Raw genomic sequence first — 19485 nt, 5'->3', positions numbered from 1 at the left:
TTAAAGGCAGAGGAGGTGGATTAATAAGTGTGTAGAACGCAATAAAGAATACTGTTAAGAATGATAATAAATAATAAGGCATTATTTTGTTATTTATTGAAGCCCGGAGAACAGGCTCTAGAGGACCAATTGTGGCCTTGTAGAAGACGGAAGCAGCTTTGGTCCTGGTTTCGTGAGACAGGTCTGTGTTTATGTCTGTATCAATGCGGCATGGCACAGTGCATAGATCTTTTTTCCTGTAGCCAGGCAAGGCCCTGTAACATCTCTACTGTCAAAAAGAAACATGTTTTCATTAAAAAAAATTGCTGCATGTCTATGCCCACATCACATATGCAGAGAGAGGAAGAGAGACCCCCAGTCCCTATGCATTTGGGGTTTTCTTTCCTTTGTTTCCTTCTGAAAGGATTTATACAACTGTGGAAAGGGGAGAGGAACAAGAGGAAGGGATGGCTACTGAACAGAAGGGCCTGTCTGATCATTTTATCTCTGGCCTGATAATAGCTCCAGTAGTTTTCATGAACCAGGGTTTGCATGTGTGGCAGGTGGAGGCAAAGGTCATAGGGCTAATGGCAGCTATACTGATAGCAGACCCCTTGAAAGACTTAAATAACTTCCGTGAGCTGAGAGGGAAGGCATACCTGTTAACACAAAGCGGACCAAATCTGGGATGCCATCTTTTGGGTCCACACTGCTGCATGACTCATGTGACCCATGTGAGATCATGCTCCCCTCCCCAGCACTTTTTTTGGGCACAACACCCCAAAACATTCATTTTGGGGTGCCATGCCCAAAAATGTGCAGCCCAAAATAACATGAGATCGCAGGAGCCATTGTGATTGCTGTCTTCTCATGAGAAAAAATGGGATGTCCCAGGAACGAGTATGGGAAGCTGTGGGCAAAGGTCATGGGCGTGATGAGCTCCAATATTAGTTATAATCACAGTAGGACTATTGAAATGAATGGATTTAAGTCCATTGATGTTAATGGGTCTTTTTTTGAACAAGACTCATGTCAGGTGTCACTCATAGATTCCTCCCAAATGTGGTGTTGCTAAACAGGTACTCCGATATTCTCTTTGGAACTCAGCCAAGCAAGAACCTAAAGGAAAAACCAATGTCTTTCCAGCTTTTCTGCTGCCTCAAATTTTAACGGATTAGTCCTGGAGGTGAGGAAGGAGCCCTGTGATCAGGGAAGCGAGCCAAAGAAGAAAAGGGGGGGGGGAGTAGTACATTTTTATTACTGAGACTGAAATTTCACAGAGCATTTAAACCGAATGTTTCTCCAGTGAACAGCCTGGCCAGGTCAAGCCAGAGAGAGAGAGCTGACCTTTGAAAAAGTTTGACCAAGCCATGGTTTGTGTCTCCTGGATTGCAATAGAGCAGCAACTGACAGCAAGAAGGGGAAGGACATCCTTCACTGAGACCAACGAGTTCCGGGGTTAAGTCAGATGACTAAGAGCCACAAAGGGGCTGCTTATAAGATGGGGTGTGGGGAACCTCAAGGCCAGGGGCCCAGTGCAGCCCTCCAAGCCCCTCCTCAGCCATGCCACAAACTCCCCAGTCCATATCTCTCACCAGTCTTTCTTCACACCTTATTTCTGACTGCCTGGAATGTACCCTTGAACTCAGCTAATACCTCTTCTTTGCCTAAATTACTAGAGAGGGGTGTGAGAGAGACAAGTGTCTGAGCAACCATCTCCTCATATAAATCTACCTGATGCAGGATAGGCCCCTTAGTAGTGGCACAGTGCTTGTCAAATTCATTGCTTTGGCAGACCTGGTTGACTCCCCCTCTTTGTCCTCCTCTAGGTGGCAAGTTAGAACACAGCTATTCGGGTGAGCATCTGATCAAGGTGAAAGAACCTCCGCCTGCTTGATCTTTTCAGCATCTGCTGTTGTAATATGGCTATCGCTGTCACACTTCTTCTGGCTTCAACTCCTCGGAACTTAAGCCAGCTGCTCCTTGACTCAGGAAACCAGATTGAGCTCCCTTTCGTAGCCTTTCTGCCAGACATAAGAAGCCCTGTTCATTGCGTGTGGAGCAGAAGTCTGAGAAACCTGCCCACCGTTCCCTTCCCACAACTCACCATGCTCAATCCAGGTGTGCCTCCTCCATTACTGGTGATGCTGCTCACCTTCAGTTTCCTCCCACCCTTCTCTGAGGCTTTAGGGGTCATAGCTCAGTGGTAGAGCACCTGCCTTGCAAGCAGAAGGCCCCAGGTTCAAACCCTGGCATCTCCAAGTAGGGTTGGGAGACAGTCCTGCTTGAAATCCTTTAGAAGTGCTGCCTGTCAACATAGACAATACTGATTGAGATGCACCAGTGATCTGACTCAGTATAAGAAGAAGAAGAGTAGAAGAGTTTGGATTTGATATCCCGCTTTATCACTACCCGAAGGAGTCTCAAAGCAGCTAACATTCACCTTTCCCTTCTTCCCCCACAACAAACACTCTGTGAGGTGAGTGGGGCTGAGAGACTTCAGAGAAGCAAGACTAGCCCAAGGTCACCCAGCAGCTGAATGTGGAGGAGTGGAGACGCGAACCCGGTTCCCCAGATTACGAGACTACCACTCTTAACCACTACACCACACTGGCTCTCATAGGAAGGCAGCTTCCTATGTTCCTATGGGTCCTTCCAAGCCTTGTAAACCCCTGAAGAGAATTCAGAAGCTGACTTTGAAACACCACCCTCTCCATTTTCAACCTGGTCGTGTTTTCTACAGGTTGGACTGGCAGAATGGAAGAAGCTCCTTTTCCTCAATGTGTCGTAAAATGTATTTTTAAAAATAACACCAGCCAAATCATCCATTAGTTAGGTTTCCTCCGTGATGGAATGAAGGTATATGAATTGACATTCAGGAGATGTGAATGTCAGGAGATCTAGAACATGCCAGCTGATCTATAATTTTCTTTGGGTTTGTTAACCTCTCAGAGGCTTACGTGTTTGCTTGGCTGTTTTCCTTGACATGGGTCAGTTGAGCAGGAAAAAGATCAAGATTTCTCTGATTTAGCAACATATGGAAATATATCCACTAAAACAAAGAGGGGGGGAGGCCTACTAAAATAAAATATATTCACTTCTTTTCCATTAAGAGGTTTTCAGTTTCAATCTAACGTTGCTTGAAGGAACTGAAATTCCTAGACAGGACAGTGATAACCATCCTGCTATCTTATTTACCTCTACTTTGTTCCAGAGGTTATCTCTCTTTCTGCAGACATCTGCTACCTGATACAGACCTGAAAATATGTTTCTTGTGGGTCCAGGTTTTTCAGCTGCCGATGTCTGCTTGCGATATGGAAGGTTTCCTGGCCCTCAATCATTCTTGTTGCTAATCCATCCATTCCTCTTACAGGACCTGGATAGGATCAGGCACACCAAAGAGCTGAAGCTTAAAGGCTGGGAAATCTTGCACACCATCCTTCTATGCAACCAGAGCAATCCCCACTGGAAAGGCCACAGCATGAGAAGGAGCTGATGAATGACGGTTTGGGGATGATACAGCGACGGCACTGCAACTGTAACCGTTCAGTGGCTGGTGATGCTATAATGCATCTAAGAGCTGTAGTTTCTTTTCTAACGAGAACTTTTGTCACTTTTCTTACAGTTTGGGCATCCTGTTGTATATCAGCTTTGTAATATGCTGGGCTGGCTTCAGGGTGTTGGGTGGGTGGGTGGGACCAGTTATGTGCCCATTCAGTGGAGCCATTGAATAAGAAAGGAGCAGAGTGAATGGGAGTGAGAACCCTCTGCTCAGATGACTTGTGTGTGCCAAGCATCAAATGATCAGGGGAACAGGCTTCTTAATGGAAGCCACAAGCCACACCCACTTTTAGTCAAATCATGGTCCCTTCTAAGTACAGTCACTAGGGCATCCCCTGAATTCCTTGTGATCCAAGCACCACCCAGGCCCATGCTGACCATAACACTATCCTTTAGACCAGAGCTTTCCAAACAGCTTGGTCAAACTCATGTTCATAGCTTCGAGAACCCTGTCCAACCATCTCGTCCAACCAAAATTATATTATTAACATATACAAGCAGAAAAGTTGTTTTCCTTCATTTGCAAGGAATCATACAAAACAAAGTGGCACTAATAAAGAAAAGTTCCAGGGTGGCAACAGAAAGCAAACTAAAAATGCTTTTGCAGTTCATCAAAACTATCCAGCAATATCAAGTTATAGGAAAACTGGTGCTATTAACAGTAAACCTTCTAGTTGGTTAATTGGTTCGGCAACTTCCATGCACATGACGTGTGATGCTAATTATTTCCCCAAAGAGTTAATTGATAACTAATCAGAGGCAGCTATAGTTGCAAATGGCAACAGAATATCTGTGAAAGGAAGAGGAGCAGGTTTGCTCAAGTGTGTTGCAGATAGAAATACTTTTTGTAATGAAGTGAGAGCAGTAGTTTACTTGCTCGAATGAACAAATAAGAAAGTTTTGAGAATTTAAATTCTAGATTAAAATTGATTATTTCATTGAGAAGGGGATTGTAACAAAAACACTGGGGCCTAATTTGAATAATAGAGTGCCTGGTATCTGGTGGGCAGACCAAAGCACTCGTCAGCAGAGCTATGAGATTCAGGTGAGGGTCAGATGCCTTGTCAATCCCAGCAGGTATATAACTTGAAGACCCGGCCTGCCCGGGGCACAGCATTCCAAATGTTGTGATATTTCATAAGCAGCTTCAAAAAATCAAACTCTGTGCATATCCCTGCCTGGTTCTCCCAAGATCGTGCCCTCCAGAGCCCATTGACATTTTGGTGCCAACCCCTCGCCTAGGCTCAGTGAAAAAACAAACAAACAAACAAACAAACAAACAAACAAACAAACAGGAGCCTAGCATTTCCATCCAGTCAAAAATTTACTCAGTTCTTTTCAAAATAAAAGCAATTTGTTTCTTTTCCTTTTTAAGCAGGAAATGAGTATCTTGCAGAGGGAAATGGTGCTGTGATTGTCACAAGGGCTAACCAATTAGCACTCTTCTGATTCTGCTGGTGATGGAAGGAACTGACTGCTACTGAGTTCAAACCAGTTTAGAAGTTTGCATTTGTGGCCCCAAAGTGCTGAGTCTGAATCCACATTGGACTCGCCACCCAAGCTGCCGATGCCTGATTTGTAGCTGAACCTTTGTGAACTCATCCTGAGGTTGCTTTAGATGTCTGGGTCAATGCAGACAGCCTTGCTCATATTCTTTGCCTCCATCGAACAGAGCAAATAAAAAACATTCAGTTAGAAAAAATAATAATGTGATCCATGAAGCGTACGTTCTTATCTTTGAGTTGCCTGATTTATTCTACCAACATAACTCAGGTCTGCAAATAACTCCATGAGAGACTCAGAGGCGAATGGAGGGAGGGAGAAAGTCCAGAGAGGTTTTCCAGACTCACCCAGCCTTTTTAACATAGTGCTTGTTAAGTCTAGAAACCCTCAATTTTTAATTTTTACAGGATAGCAACTTCTGTTCATGAGTCTGTACATGAGCCTGTAATTCTGTAGCAAACACATGGCTATGTAACAGAGCCCTGGAAACAGATGATGATGAAGAAGAAAAATGTGTGAATGTAGCAAAAAATTAAGAGGAGAGGAAAGCACAAAAGATTGATCGCAACTTGGTTTTCGTTAAACACAATCAGCTTGGCTTGAGTTTTGTTTTGCTTTCGATCGTTTTGTTTGTCACTTGGCTTTGACACCATAAGAGGCTTGGATTGGAATTACCACCAAAACCACTTTTCATTTTATTATTATTATTCTGATTTAGAAAAGGGAATGGCTTCTGGCTCTGGAGTATAGACATATGGAAATCTGCTTTTCTTTCCAACAAGGAGAAATAAATTGTCGAGCAGGGGAGAATGGAATGTTAGCCTCAATAAAGAAAATGGAAGCTTCTCTAACTCCTTTCATTTTTGATACTTTTCACAGATGTGACCTTTTTCTTTTCTTTTTTTTCACCCGCTTCCAGTTATTGTTTCATTCTGATTTATAGGCAGACTAATTCAGAGGAAGCCGAAATCAAGGCAGATGTTTTTGGGACATCAGCATCAGGTTTTTTGTTGCTTTGTTTTCATAGGCAGTCCAGCCCACATTTCAGAACCAGGAAAACATTTTATTATTCCTGAAGAACAGGATGAACCCATTCAGAAGAGCAAAAGAAGGAGAGATCGGTGATTTGGTTGGCTTTGTTATCTGGTATCCAAGAACATATGGATGGAAACCCTCCCGAAACAGCTGTGTACAAATTGCCATTTGCTGCGGCTCCATTGTGCTCCCACTGCTGGTGTTTCAAGCCAAGCACCTAGGACATTAGCCAAAATCCATATGTATCCTGTCGATTCTGCGGGAATTCTGCTGTTTGATTTCTTTCCCCTCAAACCAGCCTCCACCTGGTCTGAATTCATAAGCTGCATTCTGAATACGCAGAGCCACGTACGTTTCAGACATCCGTTGTGCATGTGCAGATGACATTGCAGGTGTGAAACCTTCATTGTACAGGAGTTCAGGGGTGGCGTGTTGCAGGTGCGAGGAAACAATTCAGGTGATGTGTGGGGAAACAAAGAAGGAAGTGGTGCGTACAGCGATGTAAAAATACAACTTGAAATGCATTTGTGGTGGTGGAGAAAGCTATCTCACTGCATTCTAAGCTGCTAAAGGTGTGCATATGTCATAGACTGGCTGGATGCAGAAGAGTTTTTATTTGCTGTATTATTTGTTGTCTGATGTAGATAAGTCCATGCTTTACAACAGTTTTGTTTGCTGTAGTTGGGGAGAAAAGGGAAAGAAACAGAAGCAAGTCTGTGCAATCAATTGCTGTTTCGTACCGCCGGGGCCACATGATATGAGATCAGGATATTGCTGGGCCATAAAATGTAATGCTTGCTTCTTCTTCATTATTAATTCTGAAATTTATTTTTTGCAATGAGTGAACTAACCAATTTTGGCTCAGATATCTTGTGTATTCCCCAGCTTGGTAGATGTGTTATTATTTGTGTTGAGCACTGTTTGTCCATGACAGATGGTTTTAAGCAAATAAACAGACTTGAGCTGAAGAGTAAAACAACAGATATAAAAAAGCATGAGAATGAAGGAAGAAAAGGAAGGAAGGAAGGAAGGAAGGAAGGAAGGAAGGAAGGAAGGAAGATGGAAGTAAAGTAAGAGCATATTTCTGTTGATTCTACCTTGGGGGGTCTTGAGACTGTCGTTAATTTGCAGAAGGGATCCAAGTGCATGCTAGATTTGCACAGTTAAAAGTGTGCTCTGCTGCCCTAGTGTGGTGAGCAGAACAAAAGAAACAGAATTTTTGCAGTTAGGAAAGTAACAGAGAAATGCATTGAAAAAATGTAGAATGAATTGGGAAGATATATAAACATGTTGCCAACAAATAAGGATGAATGCTCATTGTCATACAACCTCCCCACAAACAAATCAAAACTAATTCTCAGTGAAGACTGAATACAATCTCAGTTCCGCATAAGCTTTGTGTAAGCAAATCAGGATGAATGCTCAATAAACCAGTCATCCGAAGGAACCTTTTCCCTGGCAACAAGCAATAACTTTACTAGATAGTGTTTTCTCACTATAAAAAGGGGAGGAAGTAGTAGATGGTTAAGTATTGGCCACTTTGTTACTATTGAACCATTTTATGTTTTACCTTCTCCCACCAATAATTTTGACCCCAGAGAAAGTATGACAAATAAATAATTAGTTCCATTGGACTGTACATGGACACAATGCTCTTCACAGACTCAAATTAATACAAGTCCAAAATGATTCCCCATTTTACAGGTGCAGAACTGAGGAAGGGAGACAGCAGCTTATCTGCGGATTCCAGTACAGTCGTACCTTGGTTCTCAAATGGAATCTGTTCCGGAAGTCTGTTCGACTTCTGAATATGTTCAAAAACCAAGGTGCGGCTTCCAATTGGCTGCATAAGTTTCCCGCACTCAATCAGAAGCCATGGAAGCCACTTTGGATGTTTGGCTTTCAAGGAACGTTCACAAACCAGAACACTCATTTCTGGGTTTGCGGCGTTTGGGAGCCAAAACGTTCAACTCACAAGGCATTCAACAACCAACTGGACCAAATTGAGATTTAAACCAGATTTCTCCTCTCCCAGATTCCACAGCTTTCCAGGGTGCCGTACCTAATCTCATCTTCCTTACAAACCAAATCAGAACAGATACTGGAGAGACTTTGTGAATTCCGTAATAAAAGCCTTCTGGCATTCATTCAAGAGTGATTTTGCCTGATCTCGTTGACATTTGATGTGTCCCCCTTTTTCTTTACTCCTGCTGCTAATCCCCAAACTCTCCCCATTCCTGGTTTATCATTATATTGTAGGCTGCATATCCTCTGGGACGTGATAAATTTGGGTGTGTTCTCTACCTCTTCTAACACAGCTCTCATCACCTCCAGCCAGTTTAGCCAATGGCCGGGGATGATGGGAGTCATAACCCTACAATATATTGGGACGTGGGATTGAATAACACTGAATCTAGTGCATTGCCAGTGCTTAAAAACATATTTGGTAGTAATTAGGATCACAGTTCCCTTGAGATTAATGGAATCTCATTCTCTGCTGCCCCTCCTCGACCGAATCCCTTTGAAGAGGAATTTTAATGCAAATGAGTTCAAGGCCTGCTGCCATCTGAAACAAATAGTTTTGTTGCTCTTTGTGCCATGGAAATTTTTCTGTCTGGCATTTTTCGATGCAATAAAGCTCCTTTGTAATTATCTGGGTATCACGATAGCTGTATCTCCCAGTTCCAAATCCCATTACTGTATACCTGAAAAATGAGAATTGTCTTGATCCCTTAAAAAGCACATATGTGATTATACATTGACAACATTTTGAGGTTATATAGGTAGATTTCTCTCACCACCACCCCTCCCCTGTGTCTCTTACAACCCAACCTATTACGTAAAACATAATTTTAGGTAAACCAAGGTGGAATCTATAGGTAAAGGTACCCCTGACTGTTAGATCCAGTTACGGACGACTCTGGGGTTGTGCACTAATCTCGCTCTATAGGCTGAGGGAGCCGGCATTTGTCTGCAGACAGCTTCCGGGTCATGTGGCCAGCATGACTAAGCTGCTTCTGGCAAACCAGAGCAGCGCACAGAAACGCCGTTTACCTTCTCGCTGGAGCGATACCTATTTATCTACTTGCACTTTGATGTGCTTTCGAACTGCTAGGTTGGCAGGAGCAGGGACTGAGCAACGGGAGCTCACTCCGCCGCGGGGATTTGAACAGCTGACCTTCTGATCGGCAGGCCCTAGGCTTCGTGGTTTAGACCACAGCGCCACCCACGTCCCATTAGGTGGAATCTACACACCTATAAAAAACATTCTGAAAATTCTTTTTTTTTAAAAGCGTATTTAAAAATACAATGAATTTTCCATGAGGCTCACCCTCCCCATCTAGTGTCACATTGTATATTGCACTTAAAACGTTTTATTTGCAGTTGTACAGCTGAGTCCCAAGGCATCTGGAGCCATCAACGGTGTTTTCCCTTTCTAGATTTTTTTTTAATTGGTTGGGATTTTAGTATTTTAATTCACAATCATTGTTGCTTCATCTAGAGTTCAGGCACTAGTTGTAATATCTTTTAAGTAACATATTGTTGGGTAACAACTTTAACTAAAGAGATGCAGTTCCTAGCACGAGTGCAATGCATCAGTAATATTTGTGGTGGAACTGTAAAAAGTCTGTTGTGTATGTATATCATGATGTGGGAAGTTTAGGACGCTCCATCCATTTGTCATATTCCTTTTATCCCCCAAATTTCCTCTCCTCTGTTCCTCAACGAGATGTTCTGTTGTTCTTTCAGCATGTTCCGAACGTGAACTTGCATTACAATTCTTACCAAATAATAAACAGCTCTGGGCTATAAAACCTCTCAGATTGTCTTCCGCAGACAGGATTTGCATGCTGACTCAGACCCCCCTATATTTATAAGCTATTGCCAAATGACGGCAACTGCAGGATTTCTAATAATGCTATGGAAATTACTCACATTGCAATGGGAGTTGAATAAATTTACATTTGTAGGATTTTTGCTATTTCAAAATTTATGGCAGATTACCTTGTTTGTGCATGTCTGAGTTTTAATGGTTATTTTTTATAGCAAAATAGTGGTTTATGATGGTATTCCCAGCTGAGATTGATGTGAATCCACCATATGGAGTTTTATAATAACCCCCCGCCACACAGACACACACGACACACACTTGCCTCTGTGATTCTTTTACTGTGAGATGGCATCTACTGTATGTTATTGAGGCTTAGTGATTGCAGAATATTTTAAAATCCTTTGGAAGTTCATGTTTTTGCACATGGATCTTCCGTTCTGGATATCACAGCCTGCATGCACACCTATACCTGTAAAGTATGTCCCCCCTATAAAAGAATCCTGGGAATTGTAGTTTAAAGGTGCTGGGAATTGTAGCTCAATGAGGGGAAATTGATAGTGCACATGATTTTTTGGAGTGTGTGGGTTTCAAATGTATGGTGTGTACACAGCAAATGGGACGTGCAAAAAATAATAATTGGCATCTACTCGCCTCTGGACAGGAGCATTCCTGTTCAGGATACAAGCCAGTAGGGATAGAGATGCGGGGATTCAGTTTGGATTGTGTTTTTGTATGATTTGCACTTCCTGAAATGCAACACAACAGTCCTTTGAAATCCGCAAGCTTGTGAATTTTGTGAAGCAGTTCTCCAAAGCAGACAAGAATGCATAAACTGGGGGAAGTTTGCATACCAATGTATGTATCAGCAAAACAATACTCAAAGCAGAGTTTTCTGAAACTGAAGCAAGAGAAGAGGAAGGCCAAGAGGCAGAGATGAGTTCGGCTGGTGAAGAAGCACGGGTGTTTCCCCTCTTGCTGCAGCAAGATTCCTTCCCCCACTGTCTCCCTGTACCAGAAGAGGCATGAAAAGGGCAGAGAGAAGTTAGCTTCATGCAGGCACAGTCTCCAATTGCTTGGGAAAAGCCCTGGAGGAGGAGGGGACGAAGATGGCTGTGAGGAGGCGGGGACTTTCAATCTTGTCAATTGATTACAAGGAGCAAGGCCACCAGCTGCTGCGCTCCTTAGGCCTGACACTCAACCAAGTCTGTGGAAATGGTGTTTTTGCTAATAAAGAGTTAATTCCAACTCTGAACTTTGAACCATGTGATTACTGACCAGCGCACTCCTGTGACACTGTATTATTTCATGCTGAAGTCAGAGAGTGCACGGGAAGCCATTCTTAAGGGCATGTCAAATCAGGTGGACCCCCAATGCTGAAACGGGGGGGGGGGGGATGTGCTTTGCGACTTCTTGATTTTAGGTTTCAGCAATCAGTTGCCATTATTTCTCACTGGTCCACTGAAATAAATGGAGTTTGTGTGTCTGCATCACAATCCTGGCACCCTTAAGAAGCTGACATGATTCACCCTGCGTAAGTCTTGTTGGGGCTGCTCACTAATGCAGACTAGTGTCAGTGCACCATATATTGTACTTAATAAATTTTTATATTATTTGAATTAAAATGTCAAGGAATGAAGATTTAAGATTCATCAAAGTAACTCGTTTGCCTTGTGACCGTGGTTTAATCAACACCAGTTTCAACCCTAGTTATGCCAAAGATTAAATTGAGATAACACCCAGGCAAGGGAATCGTTGCTGCAAGTGGTAATTATTTCTAAGTTTATATAGGTAGAAAGCAACAGTAGGGAAAGGCTTTCCCTTGCTCTTCCTGCCTATATGAAGAGTTCAATCCAGATCAGACTGAGGCGCTTTTAGTGGGTGGTTCCCTAGACCAGGTGGATGGGAGGTTGCCTGCCCTTGATGTTAGACTCCCTTTGTATGAGCAGGTATGTAGCTTGGGGATATTCCCGGAAAGTGCTATTTTTTCTAGAAATAAGACATAATAAAACATCAAACTTCCCTGTACGTGGCTACCTTCAGATGTCTTCTAAAGGTTGTGTAGGTATTTATCTCTTTGACATCTGATGGGAGGGCGTTCCACAGGGCAGGCGCCACTACCGAGAAGGCCCTCTGCCTGGTTCCCCATAACATCACTTCTCGCAGTGAGGGAACCGCCAGAAGGCCCTTGGACCAAGATCTCTGTGTCCAGTCTGAAAGACTGGGGTGGAGATGCTCCTTCATGTATATAGGGCTGAGGCCATTTAGGGCTTTAAAGGTCAGCACCTTCCTCAAAAACTGTGGCATTCCTTGTTACTGTTCCAGGACTATACACAATGGAACCATAAATCCTGCTTAATGGGCTGACGCTCCAAAAACCATGTCAAGTAGTTAATGCTTACGACCACTAAATTTTGCACTGTATTCAGTTGATTGTTTCATAGTTTCCATTGTTTGTTCAAGTGAAGGAAACCATTAGAAAGTCTAATCACGTCTTTATTTCATCCAATTAGGAATGCTGCATTTTAAGATTTCATTTGATTGGCTATAATATTTCAATCTCAAAGGATGCATGCTAATTGCATTTGTATTTTGGAATTTCATAAAGAACTGAGCCCTTTACCTGCCAAAACAACAGTGATTTGTACAATTATTGAAAATATTCACTGCTGTGTGCTTGATAAGAAGATTGCTCCATCAGAGTATGGGAACATTTTGGGTCATAAAAACTTTGAAATGCAAAATGAATCAGTCAGAGCCATATAAGTGATGTGAAATAATAGTAGGACTAGTTATGTCATCAATGTACATGGTGCTGTGTAGAATATAAGAGGATATATCCCTGGCCCATGGGATTTTACAGTCTCATCAATTAATCTATCAATCAATTAATCACGGTAGATCCATGAACATACAATTTAGAAGATATAATCCATGTGAAATATTTGTGTTTGTGTGTGCATTATGCAGTCATTATTATGCAAGCAGCAGTTTTGGATATTGGTTCTTCCATAGAGCAAGGATATCTTTCAGGTCTTGATTCCCCACCCACCTCACCCCCAATATCTAGGGATTCCTTTTTTCTTATAGCCAAGTGGTATATTAATTTGAATGAATGAATGAATGAATGAATGAATGAATGAATAGTTCTTTATCACAGCTTGATTTTTTAAAAAGAGACTTCGCTGTGATACAGTGACTGGTAGAAGCAAGGGACAGAAATATTGCCAGAGTGATATTTCTGGCAAAAAATGTTTTTGTTGTTATATTGATGATGATGATGCGCATCTGACTGGGTTGCCCCAGACACTCTGGGTGGCTCCCAACAGATTAAAACATCAAGCACAGCAAAACAACAAACGTTAAAAAACTTCCCTATATAGGGCTGCCTTCTAAAAGTCAGATAGTTGTTTATTTCCTTGACATCTGACGGGAGGGTGGGCACAGCTACCGAGAAGGCCCACTGCCTTCTGGGTAAAAAGAGTATGAACCTAAGTGTGGCTGCTCAGTTACCAAGGTATGTGAATGTGTGGTTGCCTGTAAATAAAGCATAATCTTTATGAAGAAGAATCTGTTTTAAAAATGGATCAATGGACCACCCCCCGATGAAATCAGAAAGGATATAATGCATGTATGGAATTCATAAGGGCAGGGCCATAGCTCAGAGGTGGTGCACACGCATTGCATACAAAAATTCTTAGAAATTAGTTTCTGACATCTCTGGGAAGGGCTGGGAAAGACCCATCTCTGAAACCTTGGACAGCTCCTGCGATTCGGTAGGTGGTAGCTTCCAGAAGACACAGGTTTGTTATCATTGCTGTTTGTTATTCCATTGTTTCTATATAATGCCATGTGATCCCAAGGACTTGGAGCTATTTGATTTGCCTTCCCTATGTATGGTGCTTTATAATATTTTAAAAATAAACTCCAATTCCATTTTAATGAACAGTTTTGAAGGGGTTGCACATTTAGGCTCATATTCTCGAGTCACTGGTGGAGGTTAGGTGATCATCTGTCAGGGAACCTTTAGCTGGGATTCCTGCATTGAAGGGATTGGACTAGATGACTCTTGGGAATCCAACTCTACAATTCTTTGTATCTCTCTTATAGTCAGCCTATTAACATGGTTCACGCTTCTGTCTTGGCCCTCTGCAGTCACTACTAACATTTGTTAAGGACATGAAATTTCTTATGGGGTTTTTTTGCACGAAAGAGAAAATGAACTTGTACTATCCAGATCTGAACATTTAAAAAATACTGGTTTATAGAAGAAAGAATGGTTGGATCTTAAAGAATGAACATCATATGTAGCTGCCGGAAATCCTTTTATTTTATTCTATCTTTCTTTGTTTTTTTCTTTCTTTCCCTTTTCTCTTGCTTTCTCCTTCTTTAGATTTCTCCTTTTCTTGCATTTCTTCTTCTGATTTTGCTCTTTTTAAAGATTAAGTAGCTGTTTTATCTCAGTATATTATAAAAAAAGATATTTTGTAATGGGTTTGTATTTCTGTGTATCTTTCAATAAGTATCTTAAAACGGCGTGATGAACATCAAACCAAAGCTGAAGCCTTGGCTTTTGGATTCAGCATTGGACCAGATCTTGCTTACAGCACAGAAGCAATACTGTGATATTCTCTGGTCATGGATGCAATGCTCACCTCTCACCCATAAGCTGAATCTCATGATATTAAAAAGATCATGTGAAACTTGTATACTTTTGCCACAACTCATTCTCATCAATAGTAAATGCCAGAAAGAGATCAGGGCATAAGCCTCTTATGTTCCTCCTCCCTGCTGAGTTCCTCCTTTCTCTTCTGTCTTGTTATTTACATCAGAAATGCATAATCATGAAACTGAGCATGTAATAAAACTTGATTTATACTAAGTAAATTAATGTAAAGCTTCTGCTACTGCCCTTGTTTATTTTCTCTGTTATTTTGTGCATCTGCACTGGATTTGGATTTATTAAAGGGATAAGGCACAGAATGAATGAATATATATATATATATATATATATATATATATATGAATAATCATTTATCCTCTTTCACAAAAGCGCACAATTTATTTTAACTAATGCATATTTACTCGTACGTACAGAAAATGAACATTTCATAAATGCTGAATGGTGATATTATCTAAATATATGCCAGTTATCTGAAAACATTTGAAATTAGATGTGAGTGCCAGATAGAGAGACGTGATGAATAGGAATTATTTTACTAGCTGCAATGTCATTGCACTCAGTGGGCCTCTCCACCACCACTCAAGGGAATAGTACAGGCACCAGCGTAAATAGAGCACCTGAGAGATGTCAAATGGGGTTTCAGCTGGTGTGCTGCTCTGGTCAAATGAGATCACCACAGGGGAAAGGTAAAAAGATGAAGGTAAAGGAACCCTGGATGGCTACGTCCAGTCAAAAGTGGCTATGGGGCTGTGGTGCTCATCTCGCTTTCAGGCTGAGGGAACTGGCGTTTGTTCACAGACAGCTTTCTGGGTCATGTGGTCAACATGACTAAACCACTTCTGGTGCAACAGAACACTGTGACGTAAACCATCGCGCACGGAAACGCCATTTACCTTCCTGCCACAGAGGTACCTGTTTATCTACTTGCACTGGTGTGCTTTTGAACTGCTAGGTTGGCAGGAGCTGGGACCGAGCAATGGGAACTCACCCCATTGTGGGGATTCGAACCGCTGGCCTTCTGATTGGCAAGCCCAAGAGGCTCAGTGGTTTAGACCACACTGCCACCCACATCCCTACAGGGAAAACTCTACAGAGGAAGTAGTTAGGCAAGCCAGGAAGCCACCTAACCACAACTGGGCACAGAGGTCTCATGTGGTACTACCTAACCCTTGTGAGAGCTCACACCTTGGGCTTGCTGGGGATTCTGCTGCTGCTACTGTTCCCCATGATAGACAGCACCAGCCTCTCTCTTATACAGCCATGATCTTGCGCCAAGTCCTGCCACCTCAGTAGCACGCAGTAACTGAACACAGAGAGGGATATTCTACAATAGTACTGCTGTGTAAGACTAACAGAAGACTCAGTTCTCTCTGTGTGGATTCCTAGGTTGCCAAAATGCAGTGCTGGATTAAACCCCATGGTGGTCCCTTGTGGGGGCTTGTGTGCACGCTTTAGTGGGATAACTTTGAACTAAGAAAACTTGATGGTAATTTTCTTTCAAGATCCAATCAATATCATTTTGTTCCGTTGTCACAGGGCCCTTAAAAGGTGTGGGGCCCATAGGCCAGTGCCTGCTCTGCCTATTTGGTAATCCGGCACTGCCAAAATGGCATCATTCATTGCAAAGAGGCTCAGGGGAACCCCAAGTTGCGTAGAAGTGCAAAAGCAAACCAACAAAAGGGCGTGGAACCAAAATAGTCCAAGAAAACTGAGCATGTCCAGGGAAAATGACTGACCTTTCTGGAGTGTGGGTGCAAAACATTTTGGGGGAGTGATGGAATAGAGTGTCTTGGGAAAGGGCATGGCTGGCTTGATCCCTTTAAAGCCCTCCCCAAACACACACACAATGCAAAATTTTATTGCAGGTCTCAGTTGTTATTGTGAATGAACTCTTGCCTATAACCAAAAGCTGAAGCCTTTCAGAAGAAGGTACCTTAGGCTGTACGTTTGATGAATAAGTGGCATTCAACTGAAACACAGAGGACAAGCAGAAGTCTTGACTTAAGTCCTTATCAAAACATTTTGAGCAATGAGATTGTTCTTACATGGTATAAGCTCACACCACAGGTAGCTTTTTCAGCATCTAAAGAAGGTGGACTCTCCTCTGTCCATGATGACATGACATTCTGTGAACCTAAAAGGAAAGAAGCATTTTTTACACCAATGAATGTTAACATTCCATTGACATTTATCTTTCTGACCCATGTATTGGCAGCTACCGTGCTGCTTAGATGTGACATTAGATGCGAAGACTATAGTTGTTAAACAAAACTTGGACAAGATTGTAAAATCCTGACTTAATATTGATTGAGCAATATTACTAAGTGCAGAGAGAGTCTGGGAACTTTTTAATGTTTGGGGGGGGAATGTTTCACGTTAGAGGAATAGGTGGCGAACGATGTGGCTGAATGGTGAAAGAGATGAAGAAAAATAAACACGCAAGTAAGGGATAACAAGATGTTGCTGAAAAGGATCTGAAGGTTTTAGCACCACAAAAGAAGCACGCACCGTTTGACAGATGCAATTCTGAGTTAACCTGGAGGGTTCAATAAGTATGAACTGGATTCAGTATTGGATGTACATTTGAAATGGAAAAGAGCATCCAGTGGGTGAAGGATGGGTGCTGCTCACATTATAGGAAAGACTTGGGTAAAAACAACAACAACAACAACAACAACAAACAGAATGTGCAATGTTGCAGATAATGGAGTCTATCTCTTCCTGTTTCAGTCATGAAAGTGGCAATGGGGTCTGCAGCCAGGAGGGAGAATTGATTCTCACCATCTACATATTTAAGCCATTTATGCATGTATATGGACCTCTCAGGGACACGGGTGGTGCTGTGGGTTAAACCACAGAGCCTAGGACTTGCCAATCAGAAGGTCGGCAGTTTGAATCCCCCGTGACGGGGTGAGCTCCTGTTGCTCGGTCCCTGCTCCTGCCAACCTAGCAGTTTGAAAGCACGTCAAAGTGCAAGTAGATAAATAGGTACCGCTCCAGCGGGAAGGTAAACGGCATTTCCGTGTGCTGCTCTGGTTCACCAGAAGCAGCTTAGTCATGCTGGCCACATGACCCGGAAGCTGTACGCCGGCTCCCTTGGCCTATAGAGCGAGATGAGCGCCGCAACCCCAGAGTCGGCCACGACTGGACCTAATGGTCAGGGGTCCCTTTACCTTTACCTTATGGACCTCTCTGAATCCCACCTTGAGTTTCAGGATATAGAACTCAAAAGTATATCTGAAAAAGCTTTGAGAACTACACATACTCAATCCCATCCATTTTAATAGGTCTACTCTAAGTATGGCTAAATCTGGATCCAAACAAAAAACAACAATGATTAAACAAAACAAGACAATACAACTGGTGCAACATATCTATGGAGATGCCATAAATGAGAAGCTTTCAAGGGCTGAAGAGATTATGGCTTTGCTCATGGTGTTTAGATACTACAGAGTACATTGAGAAGCAGCTGGGTGCATCTAGCACAGCTGACTTTGCACTCCTTGGAGAAAAGGTGGGATATATATGCAACAAATAAATAAATGTGCTAAAATTAAGTGACACTTCGAAATCTTGTAATAGCAGACAACCTCTGTCCAAGTTGGATTTGTAGCCTGATGAGCAGATTAAGAATTATGATGGTGCCGGCCTGCTCACTGTTCATTACAGTGGCCTCTCTCCTTATCTGCTCTCCCAACAGTTACGGAAAATGGGTATTTAGGCCTAAAAGAGGGTGTACTTTTTACTATTCTCATGCCTAAGCTTAGAACCAGAGTGTAGTTGAGTCCATACACACTGGTGTTAAGCCCACACAGAAAGGCTTAATTTCTCCTCTTTGAGCCATAGACAGCGGGATGTTCCTGCTCCTTTTATGTTGAGATGACTTTGTAGCATCACTGTGAAGGCGTAAATAGGAGTCACAGTGTAGGTCTTGAGGAGGTGAGTGTTGTGTGTGTCTGTGAGAGAGAGGAGACATGCATTTTTTCCAGGAAAACAAATTAGCTGAAGTTGACCCTGATGGTAGCATGTTTCAGTACAAAGAACATTGATTATATATTTTCCTAAAATTGAGGAGTCTGTTTAAGGTTGTTCCTTCAATCCCCAAAATGTGATTTTTTAAAAATACAACCACCCATTGGTAATAATTCCATACTCTGGACTGTTGACACCCCTTGATTTATATATAATAATATGGTTCAGAGGGATCTCCAGGCAGGTGAAAATAAAGGTTTAATGACTGAATTTCTATATCCTCTTTCTTTGATTGCAAATAATATAAGACAACTGGCTTGGTGGCCAGACAGATTACATAAGCACAAGTTAAGTGGTCGAATAAAAATGAGTGATATCCCTCCTTGACTTAAATACAGCACTAAGTAGTGTGCCCTTCAATTCAGCATAAAGCAATTTTCTCTTGCTCGGTAACAGCTAGGGGGCATTCCAAATGCAAATAGAATCAGCTTTGCATTTTTAATATTTCATATATACATAATTCACTGCCTCGGTTTAGAAACGTTATTGCTACCTCTTCTGTGCATTTAAATTATTTCCCACCTCTGAACTTTCATATTAACTTTAATGTCAGCTCTTAAAATGTATTTTGTATCGCGCTGGCTTCTGCATATAGCTCTCTGAAAATTCATGAACTGCGCAAATGCACACTCAGGCACAAATCGAGTGCACTATTTAACCTGCATCGCTCCATTGAGACAAAGTCTTACTTGGGAAGAGTATTTACTAACACTGGCCATAGTTATGCCAAAGTCATTAAAATCAATAGGCAACAAAAGAGATTCAGTCAGTGCCATAACACTGCATTTAGGAGCCGTATGCTGTTTATGTCGCACAACCCAGGAGTGTAATGAAAGTTCAGGCTGATCAATATTAGGCAATT

The sequence above is a fragment of the Podarcis bocagei genome (assembly GCF_964188305.1).
Source record: "Podarcis bocagei genome assembly, chromosome: 12".
Taxonomy (NCBI): Eukaryota; Metazoa; Chordata; class Lepidosauria; order Squamata; family Lacertidae; genus Podarcis; species Podarcis bocagei.
Note: the sequence above shows the minus strand (reverse complement) of the source record.